At 39.8% G+C, this 19144-nt stretch overlaps 1 protein-coding gene across 1 annotated transcript in view; it reads left to right on the forward strand.

Moving 5' to 3' along the window:
* lcor (ligand dependent nuclear receptor corepressor) overlaps window positions 1–19144 on the forward strand; it is a 97984-nt gene that overhangs the window by 521 nt on the left and 78319 nt on the right. The gene's annotated exons all lie outside the window — the stretch shown is intronic.

Consider the following 19144-nt stretch of genomic DNA (forward strand, 5'->3'; position numbering starts at 1 on the left):
GAGCCGTGGGAGTATTTTTTATACATTATTCTATAGCTGTTTATTTATTGTAAGCAGGGTATGTCACGTGTGCAGATGGAGCTGCGCTTCAGCCAATCGGCTCCCCCGCTATAGGTTGTCCCGTCCCCGCGTGCGCGCCGCCGGGTACAGTTTTTGGTGGAGGGGGGAGGGCGGTGCGCGTTCTCAATCTCCAAACATAACGCCCCCCTCCCCTCCTCCTCCTTCTCCTCCTCCACTGCCCTGGAAATCGGCTTTTGGGAGCGCGCATTGCTGCATTGGGGGAAATGTCAGTGGAAATAATTTTTTGTATTTTAGGGGGAAGGTATGGGCGGGGGGTCGACAGTGGAAAAAAAAAAGCCTCCGTGCTCGCCGGCGGATCGGGCTCGGTACTTGTTGAAACGGCGCTCCTGGATGCGGTGGGAAAAAACTCTGCGGTTGACATCTGTCCGGCGCAGTTTTACATTAAGACACATTTCTGATTTTTCAAATGTTTATGACAGGACAAACATCTCCCGTCACTGCAGGAGACAAATCACTCACAGCTGCGGCCTTGACATGTGTCAGTCTTTGCGTTGTTGAAGAATTTAGCCTACATTCAGTTCTTAACCTCTCCAGCCTTTTTTTTTTTGCCGTTTTTATTTTGGATTTTCTCATCCATACATATCTCCCACCCACCGCCCCACCTCCTCCTCCTCCTCCTCCCCCCACCACCCCAACCCTCCATTTCTGGTGTATTTCATTAGCTCAGTTTAATCCGGTTACATCGACCTATCCTGATGTTATGTCAAGATTATCATCCACTCTTCGCCTCTGATCTCCTAACCTCTCCGGGTTTCCTCGGCTCTCTGCCCGGCTCCTAATCTGGCTTTTATCGGCGGTATAAGCACCGCAGCAGCAGCAGCAGCAGCAGTAGCACTACTAGACTCGGGGTGTTGCGGCTCCACTTGTTTTTGGATCCATTTCTGTGTCCAGATGTTGCGCGTTGACCTGTCACCTACTTACCCATCCGACCGATTTATAATAACTCACATGGCCTGATTCCGAGTAGGCTAGCGGGGCTTTTTAGTAAGAAAACCTCCCTAATGAGGGGATGTAGTGGTAAATTAAAGGTTTGGTAATCTCTGACCCCCAGTATAAAGCCATAAGGAATCACAATCAGCAATGTAAACAAAAGGCAACAAAAGGCTCTTCCTCCCTTTCTTCGTTTTTTGTCTGACATCACTTTGCTTACTTGTGAGATATTTCCAGATGATCACATAAAAAGATGTGTCGACTCAATAAAAATGAGTTTTAGCTCCAGTGCTGCCTAATATGTGTCCTGCTTTTGCTGCATTTATAGTCTAATTAGTTCTGTTTTAATGATTTAGTGGGTCACTAGAGTTAAAAGCATTAGAGGATGGTGTTTGGCCCTTCATTAAAAAGTCTAACTCTTCCTGTAAATACATTTTAAGGGCTGCGGTTGCTTTTAATGCCAAAAGAGCTGTCTGTAAATCTGAAATAATCACTGGCAGGATGTTATTCAGATTTCTCTTGAGTCCCTGTAGACATACTGGAACGATACCAAAGTCAATACAAACGCCATAAGTGTGATAAACATACTGTAAGCTTACTATTGTGCACCTTGAATGGAAGTGGTAATATCACAATGATGCCACTGGGGATACAATCACACAAAACACAATAATGAACTCACAGTTGGATATCGCAGCTTGCTTTAACTCTATATGGGTTGCTCTGTGTGTGTGTGTGTGTGCATGGTAATAGGTTGTGCGTTAGTTCGGCATGTTTCTTCTTTTCTGGTTGTTTGACGTTTATTGGTTTGTGTATGCGTGACGGGTTTTTAGAGCCGAGCGCAGCAGCGGTTATCAGCAGTCAGATTGAAGTCTGACGTGTTTATTTGTTTGAAGGCTAATCAGCTCTGAAACTGTGAGAAACCCGGAACATCATATGGCATGTTTGTCTTCTAACACAGCGGAAGAGTTCACTTCCAAAAAAAAAAAAATGCTTTGAGTCCTTTTGAAATGTTCAGTGTGTTCTTCTTGTTACCAGAATAACATTTCAGTCACCTTGTGAGTTCTTGTCATTTTTTTCTGAAATGGCAGGTATTATTAGGGGCTGCAACAAATTGTTATTTTCTTGATTAAATGTTTGGTCAATAAAATGTCAGACAGTTGTGAAAAATGTCTTCAAATGTCAGCCCAAAACCCAAATATATTGCATTTGCTATCACAAAAGACAACAAAGCAGCACATCCTTACAATTAAGGGTTAGAATTAAGGGAATGTTTGGCGCTTTGGCTTGAAAAATGATTCACTGATTCTCAGAATAGTTGGAGATACATTTTCTGTTTTTTTTTTTGTTTCAACTGTTGAAATCTTTTCCAAACTTACAGTTGAAGGGGGGGAAAAAATGACGGCTGGCATGAAAGGCAAAGCACATCCTATCATGAGTCATACAGCCCTTGTTATCAAAGATTTAATGATCCTTGTTTTCGAGACATTCGGTTCATCAAGTTCAAGTAGCAAAGGTGGACGGACTATAGTTTAGCTTCAGCCTCATCTTCTTGCCCCTGTGTTGTACTGATAATGAAGTAGGGGTCCTATATGCCATAGAAAGGTTAATATTATTAGTTGGTAGCAATTATAGCCCAACTGCTGATTCTGTTGGCACATATTCTGGGTAAGAGAGTGCAGCTAATTTGATTGCTGAAAGGTTGTGGCAGTGCTGGCGAGAGACAGACTGTGAGGGAGTGAAAGAGAGATGTGAGTCCCTGAGTGGCAGATTGCATTTTTTTTACCTCCCCGACACTTCACACTGGCAGAGCTGCTCCAAACACAGAAAGAAATGCCACCGGTTGAGTCAAACGTCTGAGTAGCTACAGTGTGACTGAAGTTCTCAACATACAGCGGTGATGTAGTTTTTAGAGCTGCAACCGTTCGCTGGTTAATCAATTAGTTGGAACAGAAAATTAATTGGCAACTTCTTTTTTTTTTAAGCAAAAATGCCAAAAAGTGAGTTGGTTTCAACTTCTCAAATGTGGACATTTCACTGTTTTTTGTCATACACATGATAGTAAACTGAATATCTTTGGGGTTTGGACTGTTTATCAGACAAAACTAGACATCTGAAGACTTTAACGGGCATTTTTCACCATTTTCTGACATTTTATAGACCAAACAATTACAACAATTTGAATTGTGCAAGAGTTTTTGTGGTGAAGAAGTGTGATTGTTTAGTAGTTATTTTTCTAGATTTGCCTAAAACAAACATTTCCATCTGTTTACTTAAACGTTTTCTCCGAATTCCAAAAGACTATATGCATCGATAATACGTCATAGAATTACATATACGATGACAGAAGATTTTATAGCTGTAATATCATCTAACCTTTTGTTCACATCGAGTCAAACTGGGGGCATTTGTGGCTTGTCATCCATCCTTCTCTGTTTCCTGTTATCTTCTAACCCGCTGCTGTCAAATATCAAATACAAAAGGCTAAAAAAAAAAAAGGGGCTTACTGCTAACTGTTTGGCAACAAGTTGATAGAGGTCATACTTGTTTGTGCTTTTATAGGTTGTAAGCTCCACTATATAAGCACATGCTAAGCTAGTTTGAGCCTTGCTGAGCTCAAGTTCAAATAGCTAACTTGGTATGGCCTTTTTTTTTTTAAATAAGTAAGATTCCTGTGTAATGTTACTTAAACTGAGGTTAAGCTCAAGTGTAACTCTTGAGATCATGCTGCCTCTGAGAGAAGTCTGTACAAATCCAACCTGCCAATAAAGGCAGAGAAATAACAATGTAATTTGCTCTGGTTTGCAACCGAAATTATGTGTAACATTGGCTTTCATCAATACAGAGTACACAGGTTCACATGGTTCACTGTCTTTTTTGATTTGATTTAATTTATCTGATGTATCAAAACAAATAGATATATAAAAATGTCACACGCTGCGACAAATACATATTCATTTAGAATGTCAAGGATAACACAATACAGTTAAAAGATAACTTATTTCTATCATGGTCCTCTTTCAAGGCAGACAAAGATAGCACGACAAGTCACACATGACTAACGTACCCTGTAGAAAAAACAATACCTCCTTATATATATGAAGTTACAAAGAAAAACACATAAATATATCTATCTATCTCTATATATGCATACCCTTACTGTACATACATACATCTTTATATACATACCTACACACATTCCCACCTATTTACATCCATATATATATATATACACCCTGCAGCCACCTCACCAGGAACCCCTGCACACCCATGAAAGGAGGCCACTCCCGTCTTTGAGTGAGGCCACTTCATTACGTTCACCCGACAGTGTCCTCCAAGCGCACATATCTACATACACTTACACACATACCTACATAAATACACCCACGCACATTCCTGAGTCGTAATTTCATTTTGGTCAAATAACCGTTCCCCACTTGCACGTTTAAATCTATGACTTGCTTTTATCTCTACTGGAAGTCTGTTCCACTCTACCGCTGTCATGTACAGAAAGGTATTTTTTTTTCCCAGAACAGGTCTTAAATCTACATGGCAGTATGTCTGTGGCTCTGCCTCTAGTTGAATGACTGTGAGTCCCTAATGATATGTCATATGAATAGTTGCATTTGTCATTTGTGTGTTTTGGTTTTTATTTGCTTTTGTTTACAGCCGATTAGTGAGCGGAGTTGGAGATGATTCATACTGAAGTTGCAGGAGGATTTGACAGCTTTGCCCAGGGGCTATAAAGACTGCAAATGTCTCCTCCTCGTATACAGTATCTCATAGTTAAACCACATTGTGCAAGATCATCCATTTTGGCTTATAGAGTGTCATTAAATGACCAGACTTTGAGTCATGGTGAACAAACAGAAGCTCCATGTGCGATAGCATTTTTATTTTGATAACGATCTTCCTGATTATCTACAGTGCCTATCTGTCTATTTATCTTCGATTACTTCCTGTACTCAAAGTCAAATCTGCGTCTTAGCAACTCATCCAAATCCCTCTATCCCTCCACCACGCCTCCCTCTCTGTGCGGACGGCTTTTATTTCAGTAATGGACAGATGGACGCCCCGAGAGATCTGCCTGCTACTTTCTCATCTTGTTAATTCTTTTCATGGGCTTTTTGAAAAGGAAAACAAAACATGGCACATTCGTCGGAGCTGGTGTTGAAAGTGGCAGCAATCCACCCATTTGACCAGACCGGGTGCCAACACTGTAAATCTCTTCCTTCATTACATATGCATGCATACACACCCTCTGCTTGACAGTAATATGTGTGTGTGTGTTTGTGCGTGCTGCTATCTCGGGGGCTCGTCCATGCCAACCAGGAGCCCCGTGGGAGGAGGGCTGCTCTCTTTGGGGTTGGGGGGGTTTGACTGCAATCTGTGGAAAAGCAAAATACACCACTGGCACTGAGCGAATGTTGACAGAAGGTGTGTGTGTGTGTATGTGTGTATGGATGTGTGTGTGTGTGTGAACCTTTATTTATCCAGAAAACGTCCACTGAGCGCTCTGCTCTTTCCCAGCGACGTCCTGCCTCAACGTTCAAACACACTAAAACACATTTATCTAAACTTGAAAAGGATTGAAGCCATCATCATGGTTCTGGTTATACTACTTGTGCTCCTTTTATCATCCAGCCTGAATTTGTTCCTGACGAGCGACTATTTCATCTCGGTTTTGTCGGCTGTTAAGAAAGTAGTCAAATATTTCAGAAAATAATCCTTTTTATTCAGACTGTGATTGGAGCGTGAGTGTGACAGATTTAAAAGAACAAACTGTTTTTTGAGTCTCAGGAGAGGAGGAAGTAAGCTTATTTCCTTTATGGTTGTTGTTATTTTTTTAAAATCTTTCACATAAACCTACTTCTTTGATTTTTATAGTCAGTGTTTTTTTTTTTTACATCTTTCATTCACTGGGAGCTTTCTGGTAATTCTGAAAACACACAGGAAGCTGTTAATTATTGTTTGTGAGGGTTGGAGTGTCGTCAAGAGTGTCTTGAAAACCTCATAGGCTGTAATGCTTGTTACAGTCAGTTAGCAGAGTTGATTTGGACAAAATTAGTCTGATTATCAGATTAACTGCGGTTATTCCTCCTGAACCTGAAATGAACTAAAGCCTTTTCTGCTTATTTGACGTCAGTTGGTTTCATTTAGAGAACAAGAGTCATGTTCTAAGCAAAAATGCTCAAAAAACAATCAGTGGCAGCTTCTCAAATGTTGTTTTTTGCTTGTTTTTTTAGTCTGTCATGATATTTTTGTGTCACTGACTTTTGGTCAGACAAAACAAGCAGTTTTAAGTTGTCACTTTGGGATTTTGGAACTTGTTTTTTTACTTTTTTCTGACATTTATAGACAAAACAATCAATGGATTGATTAAGAAAATGGAAAGATATATCAAAAAGGATTATCCAAAGTAGTTTAATATGCCTTTAGTTTGTTTGCACATTATGGAAAACTTTTGTCCTGCGGGCTTTATAAGGGTTAAGAAACCCAAACTGTTTTTGTGTCTGAGTCATTTACACACCTGTATGATGTACAAGTGATCCAGTCTTGTGTGTGTGTGTGTGTGTGTGTGTGTGTGGGGGGGGGTTTATTTAGAAAGGGGAGAAAAATATTTTACTGAATTTATTGTACAGTAAATCCTAACTGAAGATAAAAATGAATTGCTCAGGGGCCAATATTCACCTAATAAAAGAATAAAACTATGATATGTTATAGTTGGACTCATTATCAGTTTACTGATATTTATAGGTTTTTATTTGACTTCTGCCGATGGAGCAGTGTCAGTGATTAACCTGCTGATAACCTCCAACTGCTCCAAGACATGGCGGCACGTCTTCTTTTATGTTTCTGTCGTTGTTCCCAAAAACATCTTTATGGGCCAAATTAAACAGATTTTACGTCTTTCTTCACTCTGTTCTGTTACTGTTTGACTTTTAGTGCCATTTTGTTTGAAGATTTTAAGTCTTTAAAAAAACAATTTTCTCAGATTTTTGTAAGTATTTTTTTACTGTTTATTATCTCTTTACATTTATGTACCGAATTAAAGACAAACAGTATTTTAGCAGATGCGTTTGGAAATTTTAATCATATGTTTGGAAATCCTGTATCAGTCGTTTTTTGTGCTGATGAATGTTTGTAGTTTGTAAATCAAAAATCTTGAATTTCTTTAACTCTCTGTCGTTCTTTCCTTTCCTTCGGGTCCCAACAGCGACCAAAGCCCTCGCTCTCCTTAAAGGACCAGTGAGTAGGATTTAGTGGCATCTCCCCCATTTCAAGGCTGCGAAACTCATGAAAAACACAAAAGGCCCTCCGTTCTTGCCCACCGTAGAAACATGGTGGCGCAACATGGACCCGCTCTCTATGTACTATAGATATAAAGGGCTCATTCTGAGGTAACGAAAACAAAACAATTGTTATTTTCAGGTGATTGTACACTAAGTAAAACATACTTATGAATATTATCTTCCATTTCTGCGTGACCAACTAACCTTTAAGGTTCACGTGGCCTCAGTCGCTTGATCGTGTTGGTTCGCCCTTTACGACATCAGGAAGATCAGACCCTTCCTGTCTGAGCAGGCAACACAACTCCTGGTCCAGGCTCTCGTTATATCACGCATCGACTACTGGCAGGCCTCCCTGCATGTACACTTAAACCTCTGCAGATGATCCAGAACTTCAATCAGCCCAAAACAGCACATGTCACCCCGCTGTTGATATCCCTCCACTGGCTTCCAGTTGCTGCCTGCATCAAATTCAAAACCCTGACACTTGCTTACAAAATAGCAACTAAAACGGCTCCTGCCTACCTGAACTCCCTCATTCAGGTCTACGCTCCCTCCCGCCCACTACACTCTGCCAACAAAAGGCACCTGGTACCACAACAGGGCCCTAAGTCACTAGCTAGACTCTTCTTCTCTGCTGTAGTTCCCAGGTGGTGGAACGAGTTACCAAACTCTGTTCGATCTGCAGAGTCCCTCTCAATCTTTAAGAAAAGACTAAAGACCAAGCTCTTTCGCGAACACCTCTGCACTTGATGAACTATAGGGAGAAAAACTAACCCAAAAAACCCCCCAAAAAACCAAAAAAACAAAAAAAACATACTTCTATGCACTCTAATCACCTTTTTGCACCGCCTGTTGGCATCTACGTCCTATCGGGCCCAAACTTAAGCTTTATAGCACTTACTGGTGTTGTTGTCTCCTGACTAGATCCTTGCTTCTGTTGTATCAGTCTCATATGTACGTCGCTTTGGATAAAAGCGTCTGCTAAATGAAATGTAATGTAATTTCTGCCAAGTCCGCTCTGCTAGATGCCGCTAAATTCTACACACTGCACCTTTAAACTAAACTCTGTACACAGCGTCCTTGACTCCAACCAAAAATTTATTTAAGTGTCCCATTGTTGTATGTGTGTGTTTGTGTGTGAATTCCTTTTGTTATGTGAGCTGCGTGACCTCTTTGGTACAGTTCTTTGGACACTGACGCCATGTGGGCTCATGCAGGGTTTGGAGCTTGTGTTTGGAGTACACACACACACACACTCAGACACACACTCAGACACATACACACACACTCGGAGGTGTCAAGGCCCTGCTTTAGAGCAGCAGGAATGTTTACTTGGACCCGCCTTTAGTGAATTCCTCCTAGTTCTTCAATAATGGCTGCTTTTGTGTTGAAGGTCATATTTGAGCAATTTGCTTTTCAGAGTATTTGATCAATGGCACAGAGGAGCCTCTCTGTGTGTGTGATGTACTTTTATTTTGGTTTTCTAAGACTAGTTTGAGTTTTAGACCTGTGTGAATGAGGAGGACATCTTGTTCTTTCTTCAGATGGATGTTTTTAGGGTTAAGGTTAAGGAAAAGTTCGGGTTTGGGCACTGTTGTTGTGATGGTTCAGGTTGTGGAATGCAGTAGTATGTCAATAAGGACACTCTCAAGTATAGAAGTATGTGTGTGTGTGTGTCCTTCACACCTTCACAGCTTCTCACTGTTTTTTTTGAAAAGAAATCAAACATGCACACAAAATACTGAAAAAATGAGTCAAATGATCAATAAGTCAGTTGATATTAATAATTTGAAAATAGTTAATATTCATTTTCAGGTCATTAATCAAATAAAAAGAGCAAACATTTAATCAGAACTTCAAGATTTGTTGCCTGTTTGAGTCTAAATTTAATTCAGTTGTGATTTTTTGCCTCTTGATCCAACAAAAATACTAAAAAATCATTAAATAAATAATCAGTTACCACTGGTTTGCATCCAAGCTGTTACAGTTCAGAGTTAAAGGGACAGTCCGCGAGCACACGTCTACTCTGAATCATTAAAGGAATAATCTGCATATTTTCCTGACAAATACATAAAGTCACTGTTGTCGTCTCAATGAATGTGATCGACAACACTAACTGATGGAAAATTAGATCTGTGCAAGATTCCTTCGACGCAGCAGGAAGTGATGTGTTACAGACATAAAGACGACAGTTTGATTGGATATAAACATATAAAGAAAATGTTTTCTTTTGTACAGAACGATTTTAATTTGCAACAAACTGACCACAGATCCACATGATGGTCATTTGTATTGCATTGTATTTTATCTATAGTAAAAATGAAGAATTAACATTAATATTACACATTTATTTCATCCTTTTTTGTAGAACCTGCACTAACAAATCTGAAATTAAATAAAGCAAACTGCAGTGTGTGTGTGTGTTTGTTAAGTATTAAATCAGACCAATGTGAGCTGGAATTATTGTACCCTCACACCGCCAAATACTGTAATCAGCTGTTATACTGTGTACCACTGTGTACTTTCTCTTAGTTCCAGTGTAACAAAGCCAATGTTTTCACCGAGCATGATAAATGAAGTCGAGCTGGTAACGTTTAGTCAGAAAAGAGAGAAAAGATATTTCCTGACAGCCTGCGAACCTTTTGATGTTCTGAATGAGTCTTTAGAGACATACTACTATTACATCTTCAACACCTGATAACAACATGATCTCATCTATCTGATCTAAATGTTTGAAATATGTAAATTTAAGAAAACGGAATAATAATTTAAAGGAGCAGTGTGTAGGATTTAGTAGCTGTGAGTTTGAATAGCTCTCCTCCACCTTCCAAGTGTGTAAGAGAAACTATGGTGGCCGTGAAACTTACGACAAATGCGAAAAGCCGTCTCTAGAGCCAGTGTTAAGTTTGTCTGCTCTGGGCTACTGTAGAAACATGGTGGGCTCCATGGAAGATATATAAATGGCTCATTCTTGGGCAACAAAAACACAACGATTCTCATTCTCAGGTGATTATACACTAATTAAAACATACTAATGAATATTATATTCCACCACTAAATTATACACACTGCACCTTTAATTAAAAACACTGTAGAAAATGTGATAATTTTAGCAAAGCTGTAATATAACTGAGAGCTAAAGTGACTTTAGAGTGTGTGATTACTGTGTATCATTAGTTCTGGTTGTTGATCAGCGGTTTGAGGTGAAGGTGTGTGTGTGTGTGTGTGTGTGTGTGTGTGTGTGTGTGTGTGTGTGTGTCATTGGGGTTCAGTGTGAGCATGTTTGTTTCAAGACTGTACCCACTGGGCATGGCAGCGAGCCAGGCCGCCGCCGCCGCCGCCACCACCGCTGCTGCTGCTTACAGCTGCACCCTGGGAAATGAAGTTCCTCAAAGAGAGAGGAGTTGAAATAATAGAGAGAGACGACGGGAGAGGAGGGGGTATTTAGTGAGGTATGTTGCTTTCATAAAACAAACCCTGGGAGGGCACATGACGGATGAGGTTTGCACAACAAATGACATGGAAACAATGAGCAATTATTCCCAATTCAAAGAGCGACTGGCACTTCATTATGATTTGGCCTTGGACAGGAGACTTGCACAGGTAAACCCTCCACTGCTTCCTCACAGACAGTAAACCGTGGTTCATAAATACAATAAACTATTAAAGCACCATCGTTATTTTCAATAGATAAGACATTCATTCATAGATGAATCAGAGAAAAAACCTTTATGGAAGTTAATTAAGCTCCTTTAATTCAAAATACAGATTTATAGTGGAAAACATCAGATCTCGCTGAGCTGAGTATTGCTTGGAAATTTTTCAATACTATGTGACACCAGAGCTCCAGTACAATACCCAACACACAGATGCTAAAGCTTATAGATACCCTCCTTTGATGGATATAGCCTCTTTTTTTTCCATACACCTCTTATAATCTAAAACTGGCAAATTTTCTATTTAGATCAAATGAATAAGATGAGAAATCTCAGCAGACATTCAGTGCTGATATTCTTCAATAAGTGTAAAAAAAGGGTAAATGCTCAGTCCGCCCGATACTGAGAAATCCTCTATAAATTTGTGGATCATTTATTGACATTTGTGACATTTTCGACCGGTACAACTAACTTAGTGATACCTGAACAAACAATGACAACCTGACTGCCTTAGATGATGTCATTCTTGCACAGTTGATACAGTTCAGGCTGCAACTAACCGCTGTTTTCATCATCGATTAATCTTCAGATTATGTTTTTGTCTATAAAACGAGAAAATACAAAAAATGTGACAAATTCTTAGACCTTATGGTGCCGTCCTCAGATGTCTTGTTTTATCAGTTCAGTGTAACAGTTCAAACTCTAAAGATATTCAGTTTAACAACATGTATCATACAGAAAAGCTTCAAACTCTCACATTCAAGAAGCTGCAGCCAGCAATAAGTGTAAAAAAGGGAAAATGCTCAGTCCGCCCGATACTAAGAAATCCTCTATAAATTTGTGGATCACTTATTGATTGATTAACGCCTAAACATTCCACCAAATTTCATAGAAATTTGTGACATTTTCAACCCGGTACAACTAAACAATGACAACCTGACTGCCTTAGATGATGTCATTCTTGCACAGTTGATACAGTTCAGGCTGCAACTAACCGCTGTTTTCATCATCGATTAATCTTCAGATTATGTTTTTGTCTATAAAACGTGAAAACGAGACCTTATGGTGCCGTCTTCAAATGTCTTGTTTTATCTGTTCAGTGTAACAGTTCAGTTTAACATCATGTATCACGTTCAAGAAGCTGCAGCCAGCAGCGTTTTTGCTTAAAAAAATGACTTAAATGGATTATTCAATCATCAAAATAGTTGCAGGTCAACTAATGGTTGCACCTGTAACTTTTAGAAACCTCATGTTCGTCATGTCCTCATAATCTGCCCATGAATTCACCCCTCGCAGAGTAAATTTTACAGTTAGAAGAATATCTTCAGCTATTTTAGTCCTCATGTAAACAAAAACAGCAGGGGGAATAAATCAGTGTTTACAGGCGATAATATCCTTTTAAATGTCAACAAAAGAAACTTGATTTAACCAGTTACAGATATATTCAGGTGTTTGTGATTCATTGAAGCAAACCTAGAGAACAGAAAGAAAGAACGACGCTGAAACAAGTTGACCTGGCGGACGCAGCCATCACCCCCAAAACACAGAGGTCACTTGTTGGATCTCAGTTCCCGCCTATGAAGGTGCGCTCGAGACTGAAGTGCCTCCTGTTCATTGTCCGTGTGCCAACTCTCCGCAGGGTAAGAGCTAAATGCCTCAAAGTGTTCGGTTAAAAATCAAAACAAGTGTGACAGGACTGGAAGAGGAAGGCAGGATCTGAACCTGTATGCTCACTTCATCTGCTTCACTTAGCTTTTATCACAACAAACCTGTCGTTCCGCCGTGTTTTTCTCTTCCTCTTCCTGACAGCCTGTCAAGACGAACACACAGAGAGAGTAAAGCAGAAGAGAAAGAGGAGTAGAGAGAGAGAGAAAGAGAGAAAGCACCAACCTCCCCACTTACTGCCGCTCTCTCACTTTCAGCCTCATTCCAGCGTCTGTTCGTTTTGCATTTTTCCCCTTTTTCTGTCTGCATAGTTCACAGTCTTTAGTCTTTTCTCTCTGTGCTGCATTATCTTTGCAAATAAATCTTAACCTAGACGTTGTGTGAGAAGCAAACCTCCGACCTTTGCCGTGTCAGAATAAGCCGGTTTTGACAGCCGACCGCATTCAACAACCCGGCAACCGCAGAGGGAGTCTCATGGTGATGTCAGCGTCGTTAAAAACACACAGCGGTCATTGTGTGAAGAGCAGAACAGAGGATCCCCCCCCCCCCCCCCTCCCCCCCCACCACCACATGTGCTGATTTCTGAAGCACCGCTCGAGGAAAACTGACTTCCTTGTCATCCTTCCGTACAAAACAACAGTCAGGGCAGAAGCTTCTCGTACTGGCCAGCTTCTGTTTGGACTTTTGATGTCATCAGGAAAGAGCTGAGTGAGGCCTGAGATGAGCGCTGTCAGGTGGTCGTTCGGTCTGTCAAAGATGGTTGTCAAGAACAAAATATCTCGACAGCTGCTCGCTAGATTGCGCCAACATCAGGATCAATACTTTATGAGATTCTGAGAATGTTTGTCATCTATTAGACGGATTTCCCTTTAAATTTTTCTATGGATTCGTGATCCCCAGAGGATGAATCCTGATGTTTTTGGTGTCTTCTGTAGCGCTACTATAAGGTCCAAGCTTCCACTTGTACATGGTGACGTTTGATGTCATCAGGAAAGAGCTGAGTGACGTCTGAGATGAGCGCTGTCAGGTGGTCGTTTGGTCTGTCAAAGATGGTTGTCCAGAACAAAATATCTCGCCAGATTGCCATGAAATGTGTTCTAGATGTTCATGGTTGTGAAAAGATGCTTCTTAATAATAACTTTCCTGTAGCGCCAACATCAGCATCAATACTTTTTGAGACTCCAAGAATGTTTGTCATCCATCAGACAGATTTCCCTTTAAATCTTTCTATAGATTCGTGATCCCCAGAGGATGAATCCTGATGTTTTTGGTGTCTTCTGGTTCAAGCTTCCACTTGTACGCAATGAAAATTAAACTCTTATAAGTACAAACTCATGAAAAGTATCAAATACATTCATGTTTGTCAGAAAAACAACCTTTTTTCATATCGAACAGTCTCGGGTGCCTTGAGGATGGGCCAAGGTTGTTGCAAAAAAATTTTTCATGTTATTCTGCATTTAAGCTGAATTTTTTAATATAATTTCACCTTGTTAAATTGAGGTGACATTTACAGTTAATTATGTTTAATGTTATGTTCTAAAATAGATTAAAACAGAGGAAGAAGCAACAAATCAATGAATTAAAAATGTTTAATATGCAGCGACACCCCGGCTAATTAGAGCTCACAATTGCCGGTTGTCATAGTAACAACAACACACTTTGTGGCTTGTGAGTTTTTTTTTTTAGTCAGGAGGGGTAACAAGACAAAAAAAAAGGTCTTATAAGCTTGTGCTTTGGGAACTACTGTAGTAACCTTTACTGTCGCACTAAGATTAAGTCAAAATGTCATCTTTACAAAAAAAGGTTTTTCACAGTTTGACGGACTGAGCGCTGTTAGATTTGCCAATCATGTTCTTGCTCCTGAGACAATTTTGTTCTGTCCGACACTTTCTACAGTGGAGTGTAATGAAAATGAAAGCAGGCTGTTAGCGAGGCTTTACACTTTTGTTTATCATAATGAAACAGGGCACAAATGAGGCTAAAATCTACTATTTAGAGGTGAAGTGTCACATGAAGGGAGCATTTGAATCTAAAGCTGACAGTCTGTTAACCAGGGTCAGACATTAATGGCAGCTCAGGGGGCAAAGGTGCTTTTTAAAATTCATAAAACAACAAAGTAATTAGAAATATAGCAACAAAAAAAAAAAAAAAACCCTGATACTTTTCACCTTGCTCATATTTTAATTGTCGACACATATGAATACAATTGTCCCCTGTGGGCCACTGTAGGTGAGTCATAGGAGCCAGTGAGAGGTTGATTCTTTCTTGTGTGATTTGGGTAAAAATAGGAGGAGAAATTACACCACACAGCAAGCAGTAGATGAACAACAACGCACTGTAAATAATAAGAAACCCAACAATATATATATATATATGAAAAAACTAAAATGGAGGAGTATGGGATGTTTTAGTCATGCAGAGGTGGAGGAAATGGAAGCCTGCCAGCAGGTTCCAGCAGCAAGATGGAAGTTAAAACATAATTTACTCTTGGCGTTTAAAGGAAAAACACATGTTAACGCAGGTGGTAAAAACCGCATTGTGATTGGAAGGCGATCTGATCGGACCGACCGACCGACCGCAGCTGGAGGTGATTGTTTGTTGTAAGTGGAGAAATGACTCACAATGCAAGTCCATTATTTTAAAGTTCAATTACCACTTGTGAAAAGGAGGAAAATGCATTCAATAATCAGATAAGGGGGCAAGACATTCCCCCCTTTTTAAAAAAAAATCCTTATACTGTCAGTTACAGCTGAATTATTAGTTGATTGACTGATAATCACTCATTTATGTCATTATTTTGAGCAAAAATACCAAATAAAAGCACAGGTTTCAGCTTCTCAGTTGTGAATCTGCTGTTTTTCTTCATCTTCTGTGATGGTAAACTGAATATTTTTGGGTTTTTGGTTGTTCAGAACAAACAGTGAGTACATCACATTGGGAGTTAGGACATTTTGATGGCTATTTTTTTACTATTTTCTGACATTTTAAGATTTTCAGTCAATCGATGTGAAAATAACTGGTAGTTGCAGCCTTACTGTCAGTAACCTGACCATTTATTATCCTATCTGGTCAGCCATTGTCTCCACAGTATGATAAAGTAGGAGTTTAAAGCTTTGGTTTCTACATTATATTAGATTCAGTGAGTCGTAGATGTGATGAGCAGAAATGCAGATTTTCTCTCCAGGACTTCTCTTGAGCCATTTCTTCAGTTTCCGCCTACAGTCTACCTTAACTCCCACCTAACCAGCAGTTTCCGCTTCTTAATCCACTATCCTGCAGTCCGTCATTCACTCAGACTCTCAGTTGCTCACATGCATAGATGTGCACGGTCTGTTTCTTGGAGTTTGCGATGCACTTGTTGTATCCCCGTTCTTTTGTTTAGAGCTCGGTAAAGACGTAGAGAACGTTCGGCTGACGAGAAGCCTGAATTTCCTACGACACGCTTCTTTTGTGTTCTCAAGACTCTTCACCTTCAGGTAACAGAGAGGCGACAGCACACATAACAGTCCCCTGCCTGTTTTCAGTAGTGGGTTTGTGCAACCTTTATCCAAAGCCGCTGTTTCATTGCGTCGTATGATGCATGTTCCTCTGTCGGCTCAATGGTGAACTGTGTCGTGCAAGATGCTCCGTGTAGCGTTTTCACGCCACAGAATCAGTCAGTGGTGTAATTTTAAAACAATCATGATTAGTGTAATTACTGTAAACACTGTCAAGAATATTGGCAACATCTTTACTCTGACCTGTGGAGGCCAAAGTCTGAATCACTGCTTTATGACAGATCACAGCTAGATGGTGCTGTTTGACCATTTGCTAGTAATAAACACGTTATTTCAGTTTCATTATTCTGTCTGCGTAGTTTCAACTTCAACTTCTTCTTGATCTAAACACCTGGAAGGGGATAAAGTAGTCCAAGCTTCCAAATATTCTTCATTTAGCACCTTTTTAAAAGGAAATTGATAAACACATTTAGTTAGAATTTTGAATTTTATTAGCTTGTGTTGTGATCGGGTAAAGGACGCTGACTGGTCGCTACCACTGCTAATGGTTTGTTGTTGTTGTGGCAGAAAGAGACGGATCATAGATGGTCGAGACGCAGCGACCTTTCTAACAACGTAGTTACAGAACGTGACATGTCTCCTTTTTATACTGAAAAGTATGAATGCCTACAATAAAAAAAAAAAAACCAAAATAGAAAGACTGTACATGCTTTTCATAGCTGTATTAGCTAGCTCAATAGAAAATCAATACTTAAATACTGAAAATACTTTCAAACAAGTCATTTTTCTTTACATAGATGATTGTTTAAGGCTTGAGGAAATAGATCTGATCTCTCTCTTTTTTATTAGCAAAGAGCATCATGCAAAACTTTCAGGTTGTTGTTAAGCTAAATAGTAAATATGGATTCTGTATGTCAAAATTAAGTTTAATTTCATTTACAGTAGTTCTATTCTTATTTATAACAATATACTGCATATATATTATATATACTATCTAATACAACAACATATTTTAGTTGTTTGTCTGTATTTATTTGAGATTTGTAAGTTTTGCAACCTAAAACTGTCAAAAACAAGACATAAATAGATATTCGGACTCTATCAATGCATTAGATACTAAATATACATTCATATCTCCTCCCAAGACATTTTTTCGAAAAAAGAATTTGGACTTGTACTGGCAGGTTTTACTGGAGCTTGTTTTGCACCAGTGGAAGCTGATTGGTTAAACATGACAGACGTTACTTCCCTGAAGCTCAAATGCCAACGACTAATAATTAACAAAAGGAAGTTTTAGGAAGTTCGGTCTCAGTTTTTGATGTATTTAAAGAAAGAAACACAGCAAGAAGTAAATATTCACACTGTTTTATGAAGTAATATTTCCTCTGGTGTTGTGTTATGTTTCTGTATAAATTGGTAAAGCTAATTAAACATTTTAATTACAAAATATTAAAGTAAATAAAATGCTATTGAACTCCAATCCTAGCCGCAACCCTGTTGCTTCATGCAAGATTAACAGTTGCCATGTCAACCAGATGTTTAAACAGATTTTGTGGCTTCTGATTGTAGAAAAGTATTGAACAACAAACCTGGCAACGCTCGCAGCTAATTCACAGTCATTTAGTGCTTTTGTTATTGTACCTTTTATGTTAATGAGTCTCTGCATCTGGCTTTTACCCAGCTCTGTACTGGAGCCACACACACACACACACACACACAAACACACACACACACACACAGATATTACAGTTTACAGAGTTACTGTACATGCAGACTGGGAGCCGTGCAGGATAAGTGGAGGTGACAGGGCCAGCTGTGCTGTGTGAGGGCCGGGCTGGACTAGCTAGAGCTGGGGGGCTCTCAACTCTCCACCGTGTGTGACCGTGTCACCCTCAGTTAGGTGTCAAGCCCACCAGACTGCATGCACACACACACACACATACACACACACACTCCAATAAAACTGAAGGTCAAGCAACAAACGCTGCTCCGCCGCCGCCATCACCCTCGTCACCGTCAGGAGAAATGTCACTTGTATTTTTATCCCCCCCCCCCCCGCCCCGCCCCCTCCCCGCTGCATCCTCTCTATTTCTCTTCTGTCTCATCCATATTTCTTCTTCTCTTTTTATTTTATTCTCTTACAGCAACTCATCCTTTTCATTTAGCGCTGATCCTCACTCTTCTTCTTCTAGCTTCTTTTTTTTCCGCTTCTCATGGTCACTTCTCTTTTGTCTGCTTTTTTTTTTCTTCTTCTTATATATTTTTATCCTCTATATTCCTCTTCTGTTTCCTCCTGTCTTTCTTCAGTCCTCTTATGCCATAAGAAGTTTGATTCTGCATTGTGCTCTTCTTTCTTCTACTATACTTTTTCACCTGTTTCTCTTCATCCTCCCCCGATGACTTTTTTTTTCTCTTCCTCGTCTTTTCATCTCCATCCTTATCTCCCTTTCCTTTTTTTTTTCTCTTCTTTATCTTCTCACAACCTACATTTTTTTCCTCCTCAGATTCTGTATTTTGATATCTGATGAAGGAGCGTTTCTCACTGTGGCTCTACTTTTTTCTTGACGGAGGGATATAGAAACGTATCAGTCGTCGTGAGTCCGCAGCTCGCTGAAGGATCTCTTGAATTGTTTCATTTCATTTCTGCCAAGAGGCACTTATATTCTGCAACTTTTTATTCCGGTAGATTTTCTAACACCCACCCTCAAACGAGCGTGTGTCTGTAGACACAAGCACACACTGAGACATTTTCGTCTCAGACTTAATTGAGGCGTAGGCAGGTTGGGGTTTTTTTTTTTTTTTTCTTCCATATTTCCTCTCTGTTCTTCAAATCTGTCAGTGTTGATTTTTATGATAAACATTTTTTCCTCACTAATATCATTACTTCCTCATACTTGTGTACAGATGTCACGCCGCTGTGGTCAGATAAATGTTCAGATGTCTGTATTATAAATGTACAGAGCTTTTTGAGTGCAGCTGCTGTGCACACGCACGCACAAACGCACAGTGCAAGCATGTGATT

The sequence above is a fragment of the Thunnus albacares genome, chromosome 3 (assembly GCF_914725855.1).
Source record: "Thunnus albacares chromosome 3, fThuAlb1.1, whole genome shotgun sequence".
Classification (NCBI taxonomy): domain Eukaryota; kingdom Metazoa; phylum Chordata; class Actinopteri; order Scombriformes; family Scombridae; genus Thunnus; species Thunnus albacares.